The 24395-nt window shown below is 44.9% G+C and overlaps 1 protein-coding gene and 1 non-coding gene across 2 annotated transcripts in view; one reads left to right on the forward strand and one right to left on the reverse strand.

The window, feature by feature from the left end:
• Positions 1–24395, reverse strand: part of LOC126336573 (protein spaetzle 3) — a 783287-nt gene that overhangs the window by 321758 nt on the left and 437134 nt on the right. The window lies entirely within an intron of this gene.
• Trnat-ugu (transfer RNA threonine (anticodon UGU)) lies at positions 3898–3972 on the forward strand. The gene has a single exon. It is a non-coding gene; the product is annotated as a tRNA-Thr (tRNA).

The following is a 24395-nucleotide window of genomic DNA, read 5'->3' on the forward strand; positions in this document are numbered from 1 at the left end:
CACCCGGCGTGATGGTATGGGGTGGCATTGGTTTCACGTCTCGGTCACCTGTTGTTCACACTGACGGCACTCTGAACAGTGGACGTTACATTTCAGATGTGTTACGACCCGTGGCTCTACCCTTCATTCGATCCCTGCGAAACCTTACATTTCGCAGGATAATGCACGACCGCATGTTGCAGGTCTTGTACGGGCCTTTCTGGATAGAGAAAATGTTCGACCGCTGACCTGGCAAGCACATTCTCCAGATCTCTCACCAACTGAAAACGTCTTGTTAATGGTGGCCGAGCAACTGGCTCGTCACAATACGCCAGTCACTACTCTTGATGAACTGTGGTATCGTGTTGAAGATACATGGGCAGCTCTGTTTGACTCAACGCCCAGGCGTATCAAGGCTGTTATTACGGCCAGAAGTGGTTGTTCTGGGTACTGATTTCTCATGAACTATGCACCCAAATTGCTTGAAAATGTAATCACATGTCAGTTCTAGTACAATATATTTGTCCAATGAATACCCGTTCATCATCTACATTTCTTCTTGGTGTAGCAATTTTAATGGCCAGTAGTGTATTTATTTGATCTGTAGTTTCGTTTACTGCAATGGGTTTGAAAAACGCCTTTCTCATCATCTGTCGTTTATGTATACAGATATACAGAGATTGTACAAAAACATTGAAACCCCAAAAATAGAACGCATTACCATTCCTAATATAGGGAAGTAAAACAGTTGGCATTCAAATCAGCATCCAGTCCTTTCGGAGTGGATACAAAGATCCTGTATGATCTTCAAGGGAATCCTACACCATTCTTCCTGCAAAAATAGCGGCAAGTTCAGGTAACGGTGGCGGAAGTAACTAGCGATCACTCACCCTTCTCTCCAAACCAGACCACAAAGGTTCAATAATACTGACATCTGGTGGCTGTGATGGCTATGGGAAGGTGCTGCAATTCATCCTCTAGCTCACAAAACCAGTCCCGGATGATGCGAGCTGTGTGAACAGGGGGCCTGTAGTCTTGGAACCTAGTATCATCGCCGGCCGGTGTGGCCGAGCGGTTCTAGGCGCTTCAGTCTGGAACAGCGCGACCGCTACGGTCGCAGGTTCGGATTCTCCTTCGGGCACGTATGTCTGTGATGTCCTTAGGCTAGTTAGGTTTGAGTAGTCCTAAGTTCTAGGGGACTGATGACCTCAGATCTTGATAGAGTCAGTATAGTGGCTTTAGTTTCATAACGTCATACACAGTAAGACGTTACCGATCGGTCACATGTCACTCAAAGTCGTGTGTCTAAGATGTGAAGAAAGTACAGGGAGACGGGAAATGTGAACGATACAACTTGCAGAGGTCCTCCTCGTATGACAACACCAATGCAGGTTCGTTGCCTCCAACTGTAGGCTCGCAGGTACCCGACAACAACTGCCAGAAATATTGGAAATGACTTCTCCCAGGCAACAGGGATGCGTATCTCAGATCTAGGAGTGCGTGGAAGATTGAATCAGGCTCGTCTGTTTCAGAAGACCAGTGAAGAACAAACGGAACCGACACAATCGAAGGAGCTGGGCTGTTGAACATCATCATTGGACCATAGCTGAATGGAGTAATGTCAAGTTCTCTGACGAAACCACGACTGGTTTGCGAGCGGACACTAGACATATTAGGGTTGGGAGAAGCGCTAGGCGACACCAGAAAAGCCGATACGTTCAGGAAGTCCATCCGTTTGCAGGTGAAAATGTAACATTCTGGGTGGCAATAATGATGGGACGTCGGACCCCTTAAATTCCCTTCTATCGTAATTTGATTGGTTCCCAATAGCTCCAAGAGATCCTATAAATGATTATAAGGTCCTACAGATGTGAAGTCAGTGACAGCTCCATCCTTGTCGTTGGCACTGTAAGACAGCACTCTACTCTAGCAGTCTCTCGGTATCTTGAAAGATGCAACACCAACCGAATGCATTGGCCAGCACAGTCGCCAGACATGAATGCAACTGAGCATGCATGGGACCTGTTGAAGGTGACCATTGCACAATGTCAGAGTGCACCTGGCCATCTTGAGGACCTAGCTGAAGCTGCCATTGAGGATTGGGACCTCATAAACCAAAATAAAACTGATGGTCTCATCCAGAGCATGCCTCGGAGAGCAGAAGAATTCATCCGTGTGCGGGGAGGACATATTCATAATTGGAGACTGGTAATCATCATCATAAGATAAAGATTTTCACTGTTTCTGTTATTGAAGATGTACACTTAGGAGAGAGCCTGCTTGTTTTGTAATGATTTTTTGTAACTAACAGAAATCGTTCTTGTTTTCAAAAGAATAATGTTTAGTTTGTTAATAAGTTATTGTTGAAGCCTCAATGAATGGACTATAAGAATTCATTGTTGTAAACTCTATGATATAAAAAAGTTTTGTTGAGGTGTGTATAATGCATATTGACTACCCAGAGGCATCTGTCGTGAAATCTCAAAACTATTTCACTGTTCAACGCGAAGTTAATAGGAGTCCCCTTCCGCCATGACAGATCCTGGATATGCTCTTGCGTGCATAAACTTGCTGCTGTGATAAACGTGCAGTGGCGTAGTGGGACTTCATTCTACTCAAACTCACCAGGTGTCGTTTCTTCACTAACCGAATAACAAGAGGTTGTTCGTTCACGGTGGAAGTTGCTAGGGGAGCAGTCATATTTATACGATTTCTGTGTTGACGTTTCTGTATCTAGCCTATACTTCCTCCTACTGAACATCTGACGCACTGTTTAATATGCTCCTGTTGATTTTGTCGCTTTCTTTATTCGATATGTATTGTCTGCATTTCGCACAGCATCGTACAGCCAGCTGGAGACTTCGACGAATGTACAGGCAACGAACATTTTAAGACCGATTTAAATCGTCACTGTAATCTAACAAGTATCTTCGGCTTTACGTTTGCCTTATTGTTGACGCTTTTATATAGTTAGATATAAACTGCGTGATTAAAAGGGACGGGAATGATTGTCGTATTTCAGCGTGTGTTAAAAGAGCGACCATATATACGCTGCTACTTTCCCTGTGTTTATGATCTGCAAGATGCTGCCGCCTATAAGACGTCCTGGCACCCTGTTAGTGACATGCGTATTGACATACAAGCCTTTGGTGCATTTTTCGCTATTTTTTATACACAATTAGTGTTTCATTTCACTCAGCTTCAAGTGGAGACTTCGACGAACGTGCAGGCTACAAACATTTTCACATCACTTTAACTTGACACTGAGTCTAATATACTCTTCGATTTTATTTCTTATTACGGATACGTTTATGTAGGTAGCATATCATACCTCGTTGATAACAATTCAATGAGTAAGCGCTTGTGTATTGTGTGTATTGACTATTGAACCGGGGACTTAAAAACGACAGAGAGGCTTCGTCCCGCCGTAGTCCTCAGTGGTTCACAACCCCACAACAGGTCAAAGCAGTCCACCCACCCCACTGTCGCCCAACACCGAACCCGGGGCTATTGTGCTGTCCCCAGTGGACTCCCCCCCACCCTCCTCCGGAACGTCTCATATCATACAAGTGTAACCCCAAATGTTTGCGTGGTAGAGTAATTATGGTATACGCGTACGTGGAGACAGCGTTTGCGCAGCAATTGCCGACATAGTGTAACATGGATATGGTCTCTGTTTTTTCGGACATGTCCATATAAGTATATAGTTCTGGCAATACCGGCCATGACCTCCTTCTTCTGTGCGCATGCACACATATTCCCCCAACTCTTACGGGACTTGATAAGAATGTCTTCCACGAGTAATGAGTGTGTACGGGCAGGACACTACGAATGTCGTGTATGGACATATAAGGTGAGAATGTGGGTCTCACGGGGAGAGTGCAAGGGATAGGTTCCTGCATTTGCACTATCCTCTGTGCCCTCGGTGGCTCAGATGGATAGAGCGTCTGCCATGTAAGCAGGAGATCCCGGGTTCGAGTCCCGGTCAGGGCACACATTTTCACCAGTTCCCTATTATGTACACTCCTGGAAATGGAAAAAAGAACACACTGACACCGGTGTGTCAGACCCACCATACTTGCTCCGGGCACTGCGAGAGGGCTGTACAAGCAATAATCACACGCACGGCACAGCGGACACACCAGGAACAGCGGTGTTGGCCGTCGAATGGCGCTAGCTGCGCCGCATTTGTGCACCGCCGCCGTCAGTGTCAGCCAGTTTGCCGTGGCATACGGAGCTCCATCGCAGTCTTTAACACTGGTAGCATGCCGCGACAGCGTGGACGTGAACCGTATGTGCAGTTGACGGACTTTGAGCGAGGGCGTATAGTGGGCATGCGGGAGGCCGGGTGGACATACCGCCGAATTGCTCAACACGTGGGGCGTGAGGTCTCCACGGTACATCGATGTTGTCGCCAGTGGTCGGCGGAAGGTGCACGTGCCCGTCGACCTGGGAACTGGTTGCAGCGACGCACGGATGCACGCCAAGACCGTAGGATCCTACGCAGTGCCGTAGGGGACCGCACCGCCACTTCCCAGCAAATTAGGGACACTGTTGCTCCTGGGGTATCGGCGAGGACCATTCGCAACCGTCTCCATGAAGCTGGGCTACGGTCCCGCACACCATTAGGCCGTCTTCCGCTCACGCCCCAACATCGTGCAGCCCGCCTCCAGTGGTGTCGTGACAGGCGTGAATGGAGGGACGAATGGAGACATGTCGTCTTCAGCGATGAGAGTCGCTTCTGCCTTGGTGCCAATGATGGTCGTATGCGTGTTTGGCGCCGTGCAGGTGAGCGCCACAATCAGGACTGCATACGACCGAGGCACACAGGGCCAACACCCGGCATCATGGTGTGGGGAGCGATCTCCTACACTGGCCGTACACCTCTGGTGATCGTCGAGGGGACACTGAATAGTGCACGGTACATCCAAACCGTCATCGAACCCATCGTTCTACCATTCCTAGACCGGCAAGGGAACTTGCTGTTCCAACAGGACAATGCACGTCCGCATGTATCCCGTGCCACCCAACGTGCTCTAGAAGGTGTAAGTCAACTACCCTGGCCAGCAAGATCTCCGGATCTGTCCCCCATTGAGCATGTTTGGGACTGGATGAAGCGTCGTCTCACGCGGTCTGCACGTCCAGCACGAACGCTGGTCCAACTGAGGCGCCAGGTGGAAATGGCATGGCAAGCCGTTCCACCGGACTACATCCAGCATCTCTACGATCGTCTCCATGGGAGAATAGCAGCCTGCATTGCTGCGAAAGGTGGATATACACTGTACTAGTGCCGACATTGTGCATGCTCTGTTGCCTGTGTCTATGTGCCTGTGGTTCTGTCAGTGTGATCATGTGATGTATCTGACCCCAGGAATGTGTCAATAAAGTTTCCCTTTCCTGGGACAATGAGTTCACGGTGTTCTTATTTCAATTTCCAGGAGTGTATATCAACACCTGTCAGCAGCTGAAGGTATTAATATATCATTCTAATTTAGTGTAACTGAGGCGGAATACGGGGAACCAGTCCGCATTCGCCGACGCAGATGGAAAACCGCCTTAAAAACCATCCACAGGCTGGCCGGCACACCGGACCTCGACACCAATCCGCCGGGCGGATACGTGGCGGGGACCGGCACTTCTTCCCGCTCGGGAAGCAGGGCGTTAGACCACGCGGCTAGCCGGGCGGCCGAGTAAGCACTAAACGTTTCATCCAGCTCGTGTTTTTGACAGAGGGCATGCTGGAGGTCTGTCATTTAAGCATTCACTTTCAGTAGACGAACATGTTTGCAGTAAATTACTCCACCAGTAACCAGATGCCTCAAAGATACAAGTCAGCATCTTCCACCTTCACCCGAACAAGCTAACCGAAAGCTGAATGTAACTGGAAATGGCACCACCCAGGAATACACAGATAACCGATCTAGGTGTCGTGCTGGACCGGTCATTGGGATACAAACCTCACTGCGAGCAGACCAGTCACAAAATCGCAGCAAGAAATAACATACTGAGAAAATTGGCTAACAGCATATGAATACCCAGAAGCGCATCTGAACGGCGTAGCAGTAGTGAGGACATTGTAGTGGGACATTGTCGACGATTATAACGACAGATGTGATTGAATATCAGGATATGGAAAATCTCCTGACATTTTACTAAATGCCCCAGTAAATGTATACACGATGAGTAAGATGAAACATAGCAGGAAAGCAAGGAAGCATTGAATGTGGCCCACTTTTGTGCTGAAAAAAAAAAGCGAAGTAAGTTATTCAACCATTGCTTTTGATGACGTCTGAAAAAAGGTTCAAATGGCTCTGAGCACTATGGGACTTAACATCTGAGGTCATCAGTCCACTAGAACGTAGAACTACTTAAACCTAACCAACCTAAGGACATCACACACATCCATGCCCGAGGCAGGAGGCGAACCTCGGCTCCAGACTGTAGCCCCTAGAACTGCACGGCCACTCCGGCCGGCGATGACTTCTGACCTAGAGTAAGAACATAGTTCAAGATGCAAAAACAACGCCATCACAAAAGGTTACGCAGTACTGCGAACAGACTAGTTTATTTGGTGTGAAGGTAGTAAATAGTACAGGACTCAAACTTGGCCCCAGTAGCTGGGATATATTACAGTTAACTATGGTATCCAATTGACAAATAAATCCTGATAAAATGTAAATATAAAATTTACACTCAGTTCCTCATCGTGCCCCTGTATGCTTGCTCCGAAATATTAAGTACAAAAAATGCAGTGCGATTGTCGACTACGTGTTTTTTTTGTCAGCAGCGAGTGTTTGAGTGGAGGAGTGGTCGGGAACGTATGGAAATGATCTGTCAGCGCGGGAGACACGCCTGCCACACCAAATGCAAACATTTGAGTAAGCAAACGTCAACCGGCTAGCCAGCCCTCCTTAAACCGACACTCTAAAATAAACCGTTTATTCGGGACTATTTACCCCGACCAAACGCATCAAGTCAAATGTAAATCTAATCCTAAAAATAGATGATGTGCAGTAATGCATGCTGATTATCAATAATGTTTTTCCTTCTTACCAGGTTTACCACAGACTTCGACTCTCTTCTACACGTGATATGTTATTTTGTCCGGCATGCTCCTCATTTCGTTCATAGTGCGTAACGGCCCGTATCTTCTTTGCTTATAAACAGCGAGCCACACCATTTCAGAAGATATTAGTCGGCAAAGCGAACTAGTAACCCGATCGTACTGAGTACTAACTCAGTCACATAGCTAGGTATAGTCAGTTTCCAGTTCAAAGTAGCGGCCGATGTTACCTCGCCAAAAGTGATGGAAGAAAATACACTGAAGCATCGAAGAAACTGGCACAGGCATGCGTATTGCAATACAAGATATATAAACAGGCTGAATGCGGCGCTGCGGTCGGCAACGCCTATGTAAGACAACAAGTATCTGGCGCAGTTGTTGGATCGGTTACTGCTGCTCCTATGGCAGGTTATCAAGTTTGTGGTGTCTTAGCCGGCGCACGAGAGATGGAACACAGCATATCCAAGGTAGCGATGAAGTGGGGATTTTCCCGTACGGCCATTTCACGAGTGTCCCGTGAATATCAGCAGTCCGGTAAAACATCAAATCTCCATCATCGCTGCGGCCGGAAAAAAGATCCTGCAAGAGCGGGACCAACGACGGCCGAAGAGAACCGTTTAACGTGACAGAAGTGGAACTCTCCCGCAAACTGCTGCACATTTCAATACTGGGCCATCAACAAGTGTCAGCGTGGGAACCATCCAACGAAACATCATCAATATGGGCTTTCGGAGCCGAAGGTCCACTCGTGTGCCCTTGATGACAGCACGACACAAAGCTTTACGCCTCGCCTGGGCCCGTCAACACCAAAATTGGACTGTTGGTGACTGGAGACAGGACGTGTGCGGGTATCGAGGCAACCTCGTTAATCCATGGACCCTTCACGTCAAAATGTTCAAATGTGTCTGAAATCTTATGGGACTTAACTGCTAAGGTCATCAGTCCCTAAGCTTACACACTACTTAATCTAAATTATCCTAAGGACAAACACACACACCCATGCCCGAGGGAGGCCTCGAACCTCCGCCGGGCCCAGCCGCACAGTCTGACTGCAGCGCCCCAGACCGCTCGGCTAATCCCGCGCGGCCCTGCATGTCAGCAGGGGACTGTTCAAGCTGGTGGGGGTTATGTAATGGTGTCACGCGTGTGAAGCTGGAGTCATGTGGGAACCCTGATAAATCTAGACACGACTCTGACAGTCTCTCGTTGGGAGAAATGTGTTAATTGACTGAGTGGTTACGTTGAAAAATACGTGTGTGGACTTGAAGACTAAAGATGTAGAAAGTTAAGAAAGTTTGTTTTTGTTTAAAAAGCTTTAAAATTGAGAGGTATTTCTTTTCAGCAGGCCTGGTATTGATAGTGAGGACCACTAAATGACACGTTTAAAATACCTCATGAACTGAAACCAGAAACGGCAACACAGTGGTTTTTGTGTAGGCAGAGCTAGCTGCTATTTAATCAGATTTAAACCTGATGTGTCAGAGGTACACTTGGCATTGCCTCATGGCAAGGGGATTGAATTATGCTGAACTGATATATACATCCCCCCCCCCCCCCCCACGCCTCCGCCTACCTGCCCATTTACACTTACACCACAACCTACACACACACACACACACACACACACACACACACACACATATATATATATATATATATATATATATATATATATATATATATATATATATATATATATACTAGGTATAGGGCGCATTAAAGAGATGTCACACGAGCCGAATTACCCGTTTGTGAACGCAGTGTATGCATCAGAGATAGGCCTTCCATTCGGCTAATTTCTCAAATGACTATGCCTATCTGATGTAAAGCTAGTAACGTCCTTCTGATTTCAAATTTATTCCGTAAACGTTTTCCTTCTCTGGTTCTGTGCAGTTTTTGTCTGTTGGGCTGAGTACTGTTTCTGTTTAAACAGTGATAGTTGTAAGACAGTTCAGTAATGACTTAACACGCACGTCATATCAGTCTAGATATACTTGACAATGGCGATAAATGCCGAAACAGTCTGTCGTAAATAAAGATTAGTTATTATAAGCAGCTACTTCGGTGCATCTGTTGTAATTATCGTGTCGCTATGAGACGTGTATTATGCTGCTGGCCCTAAAGAAGAAAATTTCCAAACTCTTTGTTTCGAACAAGTTTTACCTCATCGCACTCATATCTGTTTGACTATATACTGGACCACCTTGTCATTAAACACAACAGAAATCTCTGTAGTATAAAATTAAATGTATATAGTAACGAGACATAATTCAGTAAACGATTTTACAAAGACATAATCTGTGACAGTATATGATATATTACAAATTTTAATACTAAAACAATTCTAATCGTAAACACCCTAAATAATTAGATTGTCAATAGTGAATTCGTACAATTTGTTACTATGCCGTTATATTTCACAGTAAATCTACCGTTGAAAACGTCTGCTTGGAAGAAGAATTTTCTGTTAAATCATCGTCGTACATCCATGTCAGTGAGTAAGCGAAAAGTTGTTTTCGGCCAGGAGCCGAGGAAGGTGGTGACATAATCGAGACACTGAGCTCGTATCCAGGAGAACGGCGCTTCAAATACCCATCAGGCCATTATAATTTAGGTTTTCCTTCGCTTCCCTTAAGTGCTTAAAATGCGGGGATGATTCCTTTGAAAAAAGACATGGTCGATTTCCTTTCCCAGACTTAGCTTGTGGTCCTTCTCTGATCCCCACGTCGTCGACGGAAGTTAAACCCTGACTTCCTTCTGTCATACCGGTTTATTTTGCTAGACAAATCGTTTCGCCACAGGCTCTGTAGAGGGGTCATGTTCTAACGGACCGCACGTTGCGCCATGTGACTGCACCTTAACTCCGTTTCTGCGGATGACATCCTTCCTGTGCGTCGCTATGCATGCGAGTCTCTCTGCTTCCCCCCCCCCCCCCCCCACCTCCACCCCCTCTCCCACCTCTCCTCTCCTCTGATAATGAAGTAGCGGAGGTTTCGAAGAGACTGGAAGTAAAGCGCAGGCCATTTTCATATTAAATAACTGCTGTCTGATAGATGAACATAATTGTAGCGCTTTTTCGCTGCCATCATTCTGTTGTGGACTAATGGAAGACGTTTTATCTTCGCCTGGCATCAGCTTCCTGGAAAATAAAAATCTCCTCTATAAGACTCGACAAGAATTCCACAAACAGAGATCTTGTGAAAGTCAGTTCACTCTATTGGTCGATGAGATCCAGAGCACCTTTGACAAAGGCGTCCGAACTTTCCTTGACTATCGCCAGGCGTTAGATGCAGTTCGTACTGTTACTTCGTGAACAAAATATTGCATATTTGACCAACTCTGTGACTTGATTTGGGACTTCCTAGCACATAGAACTCATCGCGTCATTTTTAACAGGGTGAATTCATCGGATGTAAACCTAACTTCGGGGGTACTCCGAAGGTGTGTTGTAGGGTCCTGATTGCTCACGATGTACAGGGTTATTCTGAATGATCTAGACACTTTCAAGTCACTGTAAAAATGTTTGTATTGATGCATGGTATTACATGACTGTCCGCCTCTGGTAGCTCAGTGAAGCCGGCACGGTAGCTCAGCGTGTTCGGTCAGAGGGTTAAGCTGTCCTCTGTAATAAAAAAAAAATTAAAAAAAAACTGAGTCACCGGCGCACCACTGAACTTGAACGGGTGTCATGGGACATCCGCACCGAAGAAATGCAACGAACAAAATGAGAACAATACAAAAACAAAAAAAGTGTTCAGCGCGACGGGATGTCAAACCTAATTGCCCGGGTTCGATTCCCGGCTGGGTCGCAGATTTTCTCCGCTCAGGGACTGGGTGTTGTGTTGTTCTTCTCATCATCATTTCACCCCAATCGACACGCAAGTCGCAGAAATGGCGTCAACTCGAAAGACTTGCACCAGGCAAACGGTCTACCCGACGGAAGGCCCTAGCCACACGGCATATTACATGTGTAGAAATAGCAACTCAAGAAGTTCTTTGTGTCTTCTTCACAAATTTGACATGTAGCAATTTTACAAACGTTCAATGTTTGAACCGCTATTCACACGGCACTCGGTTAATCTACAAGTCAAATTTGCCCTCACTTGCCGCAGAGCTTTCGCATCGACGTCCGGTAGTTGGTGCCTTTTTTAAATGTAGTCCTGAATTTCCGACACACTGCAGTTGCGGACTCGCTACTGCAGAGCACCATCACGAAAAATGCCTTCTCCGCTGGTCTAGCAGCCATTGACTATCTACCTAATAGCCGGTCTATTGACAATTGGCACGAATAACAGCGGCGATGCGACGTGGCATGGAAGCAATGAGGCCTTAGTAGGTCGCTGGAAGCAGTTTGCACCACATTTGCGCTCACAAGTCATCTAATACCTGTAATTTCCGTGGAGGGGGGGGGGGGGGGGGGCTCTAACACCACATTCAGTCACATCCCAGATGCGTTCGATCGGCTTCAGATCTGGCGAGTTGATCGGCCAGAACATCAATTGGAACTCGCCTGTGTGTTCCTGGGAGCACTCCATCACACTCTGGGCCTTGTGACATCGCACATTATCTTGTTGAAAAATGCCACTGCCACCGGGAAACATGCAACCAGTGTACGATACTGCTTGGTCGTCATGGAGCCTTGCACGAGCTGAACTGGAGCGTTGGATGTCCCCTAAATAGTCCCCCAGAGGGTACTGCAGACGCCACCAGCTTGTCTCTGTCCCGCAGTACAGGTGTCAAGGAGCTGTTTCCCTGGAAGATGACGGCTTCGCGACCTCCCGTCGGCGTGATGAAGAAAATATCGGCATTCTTCAGACGTTGTGTTCTGCCACTGCGCCGATGTCCAGTGTCGATGGTCACGTGCCCATTTCGGCCGTACTTGCACATGTCGTGGGCTTAGCATTGTCACATGCACTGGCCGTCGGCTGTGGAGGCCCATCTTTAGGAGTATTCGGTGCACTGTGTGTTCATACACACTTGTACTCTGCCCAGCATTAAAGCCTGATGTTAGTTCCGACGCGCTTCGCCGCCTGTCCTGTTTTACCAGTCTGCCCAGCCTATGACGCCCGACATCTGTGATGAGGGATGACCGGCCAGCCCCAAGAAGTCAGGACGTGTTTTCACCTTGGTTTCGCCACGTGTTGAAGGCACTCACCACGGCACTCCTCGAACACCCGACAAGTCGTGCAGTTTCCGAAATGCTCGTGCTTAGACTTTGGGCCATCACTATCTGCCCTCGATCAAATGTCAAATGTGTGTGAAACCTTATGGGGCTTGACTGCTAAGGTCTTCAGTCCCTAAGCTTACACACTAATTAACCTAAAGTATCCTAAGGACAAACACACACAGCCATGCCCGAAGGAGGACTCGAACCTCCGCCGGGACCAGCAGCGCAGTCCATGGCTGCAGCGCCTCAGACCACTCGACGAGTCCCACGCGGCGCCCTCGATCAAACTCAGATTCATCGCACGCTGTAATACTTCTGGCTTATTCAGCCATCATATTAGGCTCCAGGAAACTATTCCCAGGGCAGTGGAGATGCAAGAAGCATAGAGATGACGCAATGTGGGATGAGGTACCGGTGACAGATGTTAGATTCGGTACCATTCCCGTGAGAAAGACCGCCTGCATGATGCTGCTGCTCTGTGATTGGCTGCTGTGTTCGGCGGTAGGGCGCCAAAACGTTAAACTTTAGTTGCTATTATTAATAAAATCTGGCATCTAAATTACTTCATTTTTTAAAAATAAACATCTCTCAACAGCCAGATATCAATCAGTAATTTCAAAATTATTAAAATGAAAGTATTACTAAAACAAAAGACTGACGATATTACTGCCGATGCACTTCGGTGGCGTTCGGGTCACGCCTTGCTGGCTTGGCGCGCGAAGTGTCTCGGGCAGTCCGGCTCTCCAGTTCTGACCGTTCCAGTAGACAGACGTGTTGTCTATTATAGCAGTATTTGTTTCATGCAATTTTATTTACTACACTTCCGACCGTCGCTAGGTACAGACATGTTGTCTGTAATAGTGGTATTTGATTCATGTAATTTTATTCTCTAGTTCTGACGGTTGCAGTAGACAGACATGTTGTCTGTGGCAGGATGTATTTCATGTTATTTTAGCCACATATAATGACTGGAAAGATAAGTTCAATACGTTGTGATCAAGAATAGTTTCTCGTGTCTATATCAATAAAAACGCGAGTGGCATCCCAAATGAGTTATAGTTTATTCGTAGCAGCAGTTCCTTGCGAAGTTAATTTCTGCCACAAGAATAAGAATCCACGACCTGCACTGGGGACAGCAGGTTAGTGAAGTCTACAAGAACTTATGTATTCCACACAGGGCAGGGGAAACAACTAGGCACCTCACGTGTACTGCATGCACAGTACAAATGCGCTCAGTGACACGTCATCTGCAGTAATGCAGAGGTGGTAAAGAAGGATGAAAGTATTAACGCTATCTCGCTTTTATTCCTTTTTCTTGCCGTAACGCCTTCCCCATTCTTCACATGGACAGCACGCTCACTGTTAATACAAACACCGTGCGTGTCTGGCCAGCAGTCATTCCTCGCCAGGTGGCGCTCGCCAGATGTTAAGTCCCACAGTGCTCAGAGCCATTTGAACCATTTCTGAAACCCGTTCAGGCGTGAACGGGTTACAAAAATGGTCCAAATGCCTCTTAGCACTGTGGGACTTAATATCTGATGACATCAGTCCCCTAGGACTTAGAACTGCTACTTAAACCTAACTAACCTAAGGATATCACAAACATCCATGCCCGAGGCAGGATTCGCACCCGCGACCGTAGCAGACGCGCGGTTCCGAACTGAAGCGCCTAGAACCGCTTGTCCACCGCGGCCGGCTGAACGGGTTTACATCGTCAGTGGTCATAATGTCATGTCTCATCAGTGTATAATCATATAATATCTTACCTCAATGCAAACATTTTTTACAATCACTTGAAAGTTTCTAGGTGATTCCGAATAAATCTGTTATACCTGGTTCGCTTTGGAAGCTCTGTGCGGCTTTTTGCGTATGCTGTTGTATGTAGGAAAGTTACAACTCCAGGAGATTGTAGAGAAAAACACAGATTTTCAGGGTGTCGAGACTGGGTACAGGGACTACCAGCTGAATATACTCGCTGATGTTTGCTTGTGTGAATATCTGACTCTCTCTCATCTTTTTGAAATTAGACTGCAAACGGAAAAACGAACAAAATGAATCCTTAAGTGTTTTTAAATACTACTGTTAGAAATGGTATTTTTGTTCGACTACTTACAGGTATTGTGCCTCCTCCATTATACAGATTATCGCACACACGCAAATCGTGACTTATACTGTTGGTTTACAAACTGTGCTACAAAGATACTATGACACTCGTACGGGAAAATCCCCAATGCATTGTTACCTCGGAGGTGCTGTGTTCCATCGCCCGCGCGCCGACCGTAACTACATCTGCGATCATATTTTTGTTTCAGTTCTGTTGACTATAACAGAAGTAATAAGTACGGTACAGAGGATAATTCTCAAGTTTATCTAAACACTTTGATTTATATTTGCATCTGTATTCCTAACTTACTTTAACTGATTGCTGGGATGTTTCCTTTACTAAGACTATGTCCGATTCCCTTCCTTATCGTTGGCCAGCTGATATAAATCCGCTTCTGGTAACTACCACGTCGACGGAACCTTTCTTCTGCCGCTCTCAAAATTACAAATTGCTCCATGAACAGGTATCATACAGAACATCCATACCTGTTTTTCATGAAATATGACCTTGTATTAAACATTACTTTCATTACGAGCAACATTTTTGTGAATGTAAAGCAATTAATTTGATAAGCACAGCAAACTGTACATTCCTAGCTAGAAGGCCGTGCGATCTTGTTCATATTTCAGCGGAAGATAGCGCAGTACTGTTCAGAACGTTTTTGCATTGAACACAGCTTAACTAGCGGACGAAATAATTTACATTCCCTGGTTTTCTGACCGCCAGAAATACCGCCGCATGTGGTTGTCTCTGTCACTTCTACAGAAATGATGTTTTAACTCAGCCGAATTAATAAATCTATGTACTGGAATCTATCTTGGGTCGTACTTTATTAAAGAACTTCTGTGCGGAGTTTTCTTGCATTAATTGTCGTGTAGACGCGTCTTGACGCTTCAAACACAGCGCGCCACCTGCGCGGCACAATGTATAAACCGAAGCTTTCTGTTTTCCCCGCCAGATGGCCAAGCGCCTATTACTCGCGTACGAGGCAAAGAAATTAAGATTTTAAGATGCAAATATCATGATTTACTACTAAGGGAATACTTTTTCCATTTTAACGAAAATTCGGTGGTATAACTCACAATTTGTGGCTAGTAAATAACAGTTATTAAATGCTACAACGGCCTGTAAAAGCACGTGTCTAATATTTACAATGCTTCATATGTTATCGGAACCAATGAGAATTAAACCATGGAAGAATTAGTGATAAACATCCTTGACATACTGGGGTTTAGAAGGCCTATGACTGATTCTGCATTAACAGAAGGCTCACTGCAAAGAGATGGAAAGTACCGATTATTCATAGTCTTTAGGAAGTCACATAGGCGGCGAAGGATGAACTAATTCACTGTCGAGAACTATCTCGACTACTACAGCTTAGTATTTCTCCGTCTATTTCTTCTAATACTCTTCTCATGAAATGCATAATTACTTAGTTATCATCCACTGACTATAGACCCGAGTATGTCACATAAATTTCAAATTGGTAGTCTATCCGTTCCCGAGAAGAAGGGCTCTGATAAGAATTGTGAAATACTTTTTGTTTCGTGTGACATAATTACAAATTAATAATTTTCAGATTTTTTCTTTGGTGATAGTGTGAAACTTTGATTCTTGGCAAATTTGATAACTCTAGGTTAACGGGAAGTATGATGTAGGTTTTGATGAGTGAGTTTGCGAATATCAAAGTATGTGACATAAATAGCCATATATTTTGATTGCAGGGACTTATAAGCTAACGTTTATTATATTGTCAAGGGACCGTAGACCTTAGTATATGACAGAAATTTCAACTTGATATGTCTCTCCGTTCATGAGAAAAGAGGTTTTGAACAGCCAGACAGACAGGCACATGGACAACAAAGTGATCCTATGGAACCCTAAAAACACAAAAATAGTTGGGACTGACGTTAGGAATTTTGTTAAAAACTTTTGAAAACAATCTAACGCCTGCCCTAGAATACTGGAACGCATACCGAACTGGACTAACAGGGAATATCGGGAGTAAAATAGAGTAATGGTGTCATCAACCCGAAGTTTGGTTTGAACACCTTAGTGCTTTAATACACATGGTCCAAATTTTTGCTTTCTTTTTTTTTGTTTTTACAATAGTTAATCATAATAGTCACTATACGTCAGATCGAATCTGCATAATGGTACAGAGTATAACAGAACAACTTTGGAACGTAACACTAGTACCACACTGAAAAAGAGTAGCTTGCATTACATGTCCTGGCAGAGTACGCACTGGCACTTTGAATATTGTCAGACTGTACCTCTATAATGCACTGAGTTTATTACTCCGACACTCATTCACATAGTGTCCGCAAGTCACAGTTTTACTTTTAACTATTTCTCCAGAGTTCCAGCCACTACAAGATCATTTCTACATTATCCTCTGCCCTATTACTTGGCAATGCATGCACAATGCATTCTTTATAGGAGCCCATTGCTTCATCCAGTAGTATTTAAAATATTCCACACTGTATATTGTCATCCAGTTTTATCCGCTGTATCCACGCTGGACCAAACGATTATACATAACAGTGTTGTCTGTTTCCAACACAAATACCATGTCAAACCATCTTTATGAGAAGAATTCACAGCTATGATGGTCCACAGTTTTCTCACCTTCCGCCACTTTGTCTTTAATGTCACCCCACACCTTCTCTTTATCGAGTATGGGGTATCCACACATTACATCCATTAAAGCATTCAAATTTCTTCGCAATATTACCAACGTCCAACCATTCAACACCAGTACGTTCCTGCAATTGCTCAAAAAGTGTTGACTTTCCTACACCAAGAGTCCCACTCACAAGAATTGTAGGCATGGCTCTCTTTTCATTAGCTTTAGCTACTATCTTTGCGGGGACGACCGGAGTGGCCGTGCGGTTCTAGGCGCTACAGTCTGGAACCGAGCGACCGCTACGGTCACAGGTTCGAATCCTGCCTCGGGCATGGATGTGTGTGATGTCCTTAGGTTTAATTAGTTCTAAGTTCTAGGTGTCTGATGACCTCAGAAGTTAAGTAGCATAGTGTTCAGAGCCATTTAAACCATATCTTTTCGGGGATTTAATGTTATTTCACCACAGAACACAAATCTGTTTAGATGTCTGTTGGATGTGGTATGCTGTTCCCTTCCTCTGATCCTTGAGCTGACTTATCCACTTAGTTGAAGGGGAATCTACAGTTTGTCGTGGACTCTGAACTATATTGCAACGTGGCATTTTTCACATTAAAAACTTTTACTAGAAGGGAAAGGAGCGATAAGTCACAGATAAAAACCCTAGGACTGTCCGGGAACCGAGCACCAAACCTTTGGATTCGTAGACTGGTACTTAATCACTGACTCACCATGCCATCCATATTGAACACATACGAAGAAAAAGAGAAATTTGTTAACATGGAATATAAATTTAGATGTTAGGAAGTATTTTGTGAAGGTATTTATAAGGAGTGTGGCCTGGCACTCATGTGAAACGTGCTTGATAAGCATTTCAGACAAGAAGACAATGCAAGCTTGTGAAATGTGGTGGCACGGAATAATGCTGAACATTAGTTTTTTAGATCGGATAGTTAATGGAACGAAATAAATTTCTCACACAACTTGACCAAAACCAGGGATATTTTAATATGATACATCCCAGGACCTCAAGGAAGTCCGTTCAGCTGGCCGCGGTGGTCGTGCGGTTATAGGCGCTCCAGTTTGGAGCCGCGCTGCTGCTACGGTCGTAGGTTCGAATCCTGCCCCGGGCATGGGTGTGTGTGATGTCCATAGGTTAGTTAGGTTTAAGTAGTTCTAAGTTTTAGGGGACTGATGACCACAGCAGTTGAGTCCCATAGTGCTCAGAGCCATTTGAACCATTTGAACCAAGTCCGTTCAGTATCAGCCCTTTCACCACCTCTTAAATTCTAAAGAGAAATGTTTAAATTAATGTGTTTTTTGTATCAAACTTAGTCATAGAATGGCACCAATACATTAATTGTTAATAAATTTTTATTTTCTCATTTTCACAAACATTTTGCACTTATACCCCCAACACCACACTGCAGTCGCTGACACCAGTTCAAGTTCGATCGTACAGATGGCGAATACTGTCCTCGGATACGTTATTCCTCACCTGCTCGACCAGTTCAAGTAGTCCTGTAACATTTGTTGGCTGATCAGTCGCACAAGTCATTTCCTGTCCCATCATATCCCACTCATGCTCGACTGGAGAGAGATCGGGAGAGCTTTCTGGCCAGGGACGTTGCTGCAAATCTTGTGGAGCACATTGAGGTTCACAGGCAGTGTATGGGGGAGCATTATCTTGCTGATGCAACACAACACCTGCCTTGTTGCAAAAAAAGGCAAAAGAACTGGTTTAATAACATTATGCATGTACTAAGGGCTGGTTAGCGTCCTCTCCAGAAACATCGAAGGTGAACGAGATTTAAAGCTTATCGCACGCCAGACCATAATGCCTGAGATGGGGCCTGTGTGTCGTATGCACATTACGAAACAGCGCACAGTGCATCTACTTCATACGCCCAACCATCACTTGCGTACACACAGATCCTGCTTTTGTCGCTGTAGACCATGGCTTGCCATCCATCTTCCAGGTAATTCTCTGATGGTACCAATCGAGCCAACACCTCGATGCTATGTCGTGAGTGGAAGATGGGCTAGTGATGGGTGTGCTCATAGTCCCATCACTAATAATTGGTTCTCAATAGTTCGTGTTGACACATCTGAATTCACAAGCTCTCTTATCTGTGCTGTGGTACCTTTACGATCTGCCACTGCTGCCCTTACAATCCTGGAGGACATCTGTGCTGCATAGACTTCCAGAACCTTGTCTACATGTGTGAGAACGTTCACGTGACCGATACCAGCATTTTTGCAAAACTGACGCAGCAACTTGTGTGGCAATTCTTAGAAAGACCTTCCCGCAACTCGGTAGGCCACATTAAGTCTCTGTGGTATGGTTGTCTTCTTGCTTCATACGTTTACACCACACTGACCCTTCTGACTTTTTTTTACCTTTATTGTAATTTCATTCCCCTGCCACATATGGGCAGGGGAGGGCTGGCAATGGCACAGTCCACCACTCTTCAGCCAAATGGCTTTAACAAAAATACAAGGGGAACACCTACATAAAAACAGAGATAAAAAGGGGGGCATAAAAATACAGTAAATGGAGATGATGGGAGTTAAAAGATACACTAATACGAGGATATTGGAGGACAATTATAACGTTGAAATAAAGTTAAAATAACACAGCTGGCAATTCATTGCGTACTTAAAATCACGGGAGTCAAACAAGGTAAAAGTCGAACACAGTATAAAATTCACACAGAGCAAGACACTTAGAAAACAAAACCACTGGAAACGACAAAACACTTACAAAGAATAAAAAATCCAACGGTAGGGAACTGCCGAGGGACTGGAGGTTGCAGAAGAGGGAAAAAGAGGTGGGGGGGATCTGGAGGCGGAGGAGGAGGAGAAACGGGGGCAGGGGTTGCCCCAAGAGGCAGGAGATGGGCAGGGTGGGGGATGAAGAGGGAAGACAAGGCAGGAAAGAGTGCAGAGACACTGAAGGGGAGCATGGGAGATGGAGGGGGAAAGCCACTCAGGAGAAGGGAGGGGGCGGAGAGGGAGCCCTGAAGAGGAGGCAGGATTAAGGTGGGGTTAGAGTTTCTAGGAGGGGTAGACATCAGGACGAAGTTCATCATCTGGGAGGGGTAGATCCCGGAAGTGCTGTGGGAAAGGAGGTGGAGGTTGTGGAGATGGAGAGAGGGTGTGACATAATGGTAAAGGTGTGCAATGGGCTTGGGAGTGGAGAGGAAGGGGAGTACAACAGGGTGGGGGAATTGAGTTGTCTTGCAATATACAGGGTGCAAATGTGTTCAGGGAAAATGAGAAGGTGGGGGAAGGGGATGAGCTCATAAGAGGATGTGTGTGGGGGACAGAAGGCGGATATGGAAGGCGAGGCAGAGTGCATGGCACTCGAGGGTTTGGAGGGCGTTATAGAACCTGGGAGGGGCGGAAATCCAAGCAATGCTGGCATAACAAAGGGTGGGGTGGATCGAGGATTTGTAGGTGTGAAGGATGGTGGAAGGATGCAGTCCCCATGTCCGGCCGGACGGTAGATTCGCGAGGCGGATTCTGTTGTGGGCTTCGTGTTGGATGGTAAGGAGATGGGGAGTCCAGGTTAGGTGGCGGTCGAGGGTGAGACTAAGGTATTTGAGGGTAAGAGTGAGGTGGATAGGACAGTCATAAATGGTTATGTAGAAATCATGGAGATGGAAGGAGACCCTTCTGGCTGTGAGCATTCCTTCTTGAAGGATAGACGTGGATGACGTTCTTGTAGCTATACCACAATGCTTTCTGTTGGCGGAAGATGTTGAAACCATTATCAGTACATCTACAACCTCCCAGGTGGCATATGCCATTATCCGTAATGTACTTTGAAGATTAATTATTCTGTGCAAGCATTTACTTACCTTTATACAGTACGATTGTGTAATAATTCTCTCTTACATTTTGTAATGAAGTCAGACAAATTTCCTGTTTCATGATGTGACATAATTGTATCTGATGAAAAGGGCTTTGTTTGAAACCAGTAAAAAAAAAAAAGGAACAATAGTATCGCGACTGTACGGTCTTGGGAGCAATATTATTTTCTACACAGTCAAATGCTTCCACAACCATCTTCCTGAATTCAATGAAGATTTATACGGATGGATCGAAGACTATCAAGGGCGACAAACTAGGATGCAACATGTGCATAACTCTGGAGAAAATTATTAATCACTACACTCCCTAACTAACGAGACAACAGCTCCTGCCTAGAACACACCGCAATTAGGAAAGCAGCAAAATATGGGAGATCTTGCACCCGAATCAGTATCGTGATATTAATCGATTCCCTAAGTGTATTAAAGTGTCTCAAAGTGTCACCTATAATCATTGACATCATTGGTGAAATCGCTACAAATAAGCCACTGAGAATAGTAAGAAAAAACATTGTGGGCTACAGGGCAAAATGGCACATTTCATAATGAAATAGTAGGAACCTCATCAAAACGAGCAGTGAAGTAGGCAAAATCCTGAATGATGAATTTCCTTACCGAGAAATGCTAGGTGTAATTAATCAATCAATGAAACGTGCGGTTCTAGGCGCTGCAGTCTGGAACCGCGAGACCGCTACGGTCGCAGGTTCGAATCCTGCCTTGGGCATGGATGTGTGTGATGTCCTTAGGTTAGTTAGGTTTAACTAGTTCTAAGTTCTAGGGGACTAATGACCTTAGAAGTTGAGTCCCATAGTGCTCAGAGCCATTTGAACCATTTTAATCAATGAAAAAGCGAGAAATAACTGAAAGATGCACTGAGATTCGATCAAGATTTCAAAAGAAGTGATGCATACAATACTCTTATCTTCTTGGTTTATCGACTGGAATAGAAGCAGACGATTCGTAACAATGATTACGTACGTGCTTATATCATGGCACAGTTACAATCCACCTGTTCCAAATAGGAGTGAAGGATTTTCCCTCGCTGTGTGTGTGCAATAAAGAGGGAGACGTGAACCATCTATTCTCGTGTTCCAGATACAAAACAGACAACAAAAATATTTTACCTGAAGCAAAGATTTCCTTCCTAACTGCAAGTGCACTGTTGCTGGCAACCCCATACACTGAACTACTAATAATTATCATGTTCAATCACGCGTGCTCTATCTTTCTACTAGATACACTGTGTACAAAATATGTATATATTTTCAGTGATGCAAAGCTTTTTTTTATTTTTATAATTACTTTATGGGTAGTTTCTAGTGGTGTCATGTGTCAGTGATTTATTAATATTCTATTTTTTTGCAAACGGCAAGGAATAACCATCAAGACTGATACTATGTAAATGTGATGGATGACTGCATGGCGATGGGCAGAGGCCAATAAGGAAAGAAAAAAATGCTTCCTCAGAACCTTTGGGGGGCTTCCGTATGTCTCGAAATGACAGCCAGAGTAATGACTTTTGTACAGAATAATGGGTGGCATCAAAACGTTCCAGGAGAACCGCGTCAAACAGCTGGAGAATGTCGTTGGCGCTCACCGCCAGCATTCCAGATTGCCCAGATAGCGTTCGCAGATGGCGGGAGTCGTAAGCCGCGGCCGCAGTGCTGCCGCCTGGCGGCGCGCCCAACTCGTTCGCTGTCGGATATCCGGCAGCGGGGGAATCCCCCGCCGTCTCTCGTGAATAATCCGATCTTAATCTGTCTCTGATTTGGCAGCCGCTCCGGCTGTCTTTATGCAAACAACACAGCGCGGGATTGCGCCGGCCTAATTGTGAAGCTTTTCAGTGCAGGTGCTCATTTCGGGACGGTGATTGATGAAGTGGGCCGTTCGAATTACAAGAGCGCTCCATGTGTCCAGGCCTCCACGTCTGTGAGGAATGGGCTTCATTAGCGTAAACACAGGCCTACAGCAAGTGGGCCGACCAATGGTGCGTACATAAGAACACCCAAATAATACCTGATATGTAGTGGTTAACCAAATTACGTCCATGTCTTATAACATTATTTTTCTTAGTAGATCGTTCTGGAAGTCTTGTATCGCCGAAAAACTGAGCTACAAGACCAACATGTTGTTGGTTGATAAGTGATCGCACATTTAAATCCAATAACAAAACAATTAACTGGAGACTTGTCCACATCCAATTTCAGCGAATGTCTCTGTTAAGGCATCTGAGGTAAAGTTGAAGCTGACAGAGATTTAATCTCATGTTGATATGGCCTTCAGTTCGAAGACTGGTTTGAAGCAGCCCTCCATGCTAGTCTATCCTGTGCAACTCTCTTCATCACTGCCTAAATGTTGCAACGTACATCCATCTGAACCTGATTGCTATGGTTAAACCTTGTTCTCTGTATACAAATTTCATCCTCCATTTTTCCCTCCATAACCAGACTGACTATTCATTGATACCTATGGATGTGTCATATCAACTGATCCCTTCTTTCAGTCAGCTTGTGCCATACATTTCGCTTTTGCCCAATTCGGACCAATACCTCCTCATTAGTTATCCTGTATACTCATCTAACCTTCAGCGTTTTTCTGTAGTAACACACTTAAAACATCTTTCTTCTTTTTTTGTCCGATTTATTTATCATCAATGTTTCACTTCCATGCAATGCTACACTACAAACAAATACCTTCAAAAATACTGTTGCCTGTCTGCATTTCATATTCTCTCTACTTCTTAATGTAATTTCCTCAATGTGTCTGATTTATTATACTTCCCATGTTTTACTTTGTTGATATTCATCTCATAACCTACTTCCAAGACACTACCCATTCCACTCAACTGCTCTTCAAAATCATTTGCTCTATCTGACAAAGTTAAATGCCATCAGCAAACTTCGAAGTGTTTGTGTCTTCCCTTGAACTGTTAAGTCCTTTTCAAATTTCTACTCGGTTTTCGTTAGTATTCTCTCAGTATATACTAGGGTCGTTTCAGAAGTCCTGCACACATCGCATGCACGACCGTTTCGGTGGTATGATCAAGCTGAAAATAATGTCAGTTTTGAGCGAGACTTTTGGCGTGACGGTTGTATATGTGTTTGATAGTCTCGTGCCTGTGTTGTGAGTAATTCAGTTTTAAAATGGAAGCTGAAACCGATTCATGTCGGGTTACATTAAATGACCAGCTTTTCTACACCAAAATCGAATCCCTACGTACAAAGAACCGAACGGAAATTTACAACGCTTTGTGAGGAGTGTGTGGGAATATTGTAGTGGATCGTACAATAGTATCACGCTGGGCTCTCTTTTCCGTAAAGGCTGAGTAAACCCTGAGGACAACCCAAGAAGTGGAAGGTCATCAGTTGCAACAGACTACACCTGCGAGGTTACTGTTAATGGCATTTTGGGAGAGGATCGACGGCAAACATGGAAAGAAATGGGATATCAGACCAGAATGTCTATCACTTCAGCTTAAAGAATCGTAAGTGAAAAGTTAATGATGAGAAAAGTTGCTGCCAGACGGGTTCCGCTTGATATGAGCGAATATCAGGAAGCAGGGCACAAAATACTTGCAGAAG

This window comes from Schistocerca gregaria, chromosome 2, assembly GCF_023897955.1.
Source record: "Schistocerca gregaria isolate iqSchGreg1 chromosome 2, iqSchGreg1.2, whole genome shotgun sequence".
NCBI classification, from domain to species: Eukaryota; Metazoa; Arthropoda; class Insecta; order Orthoptera; family Acrididae; genus Schistocerca; species Schistocerca gregaria.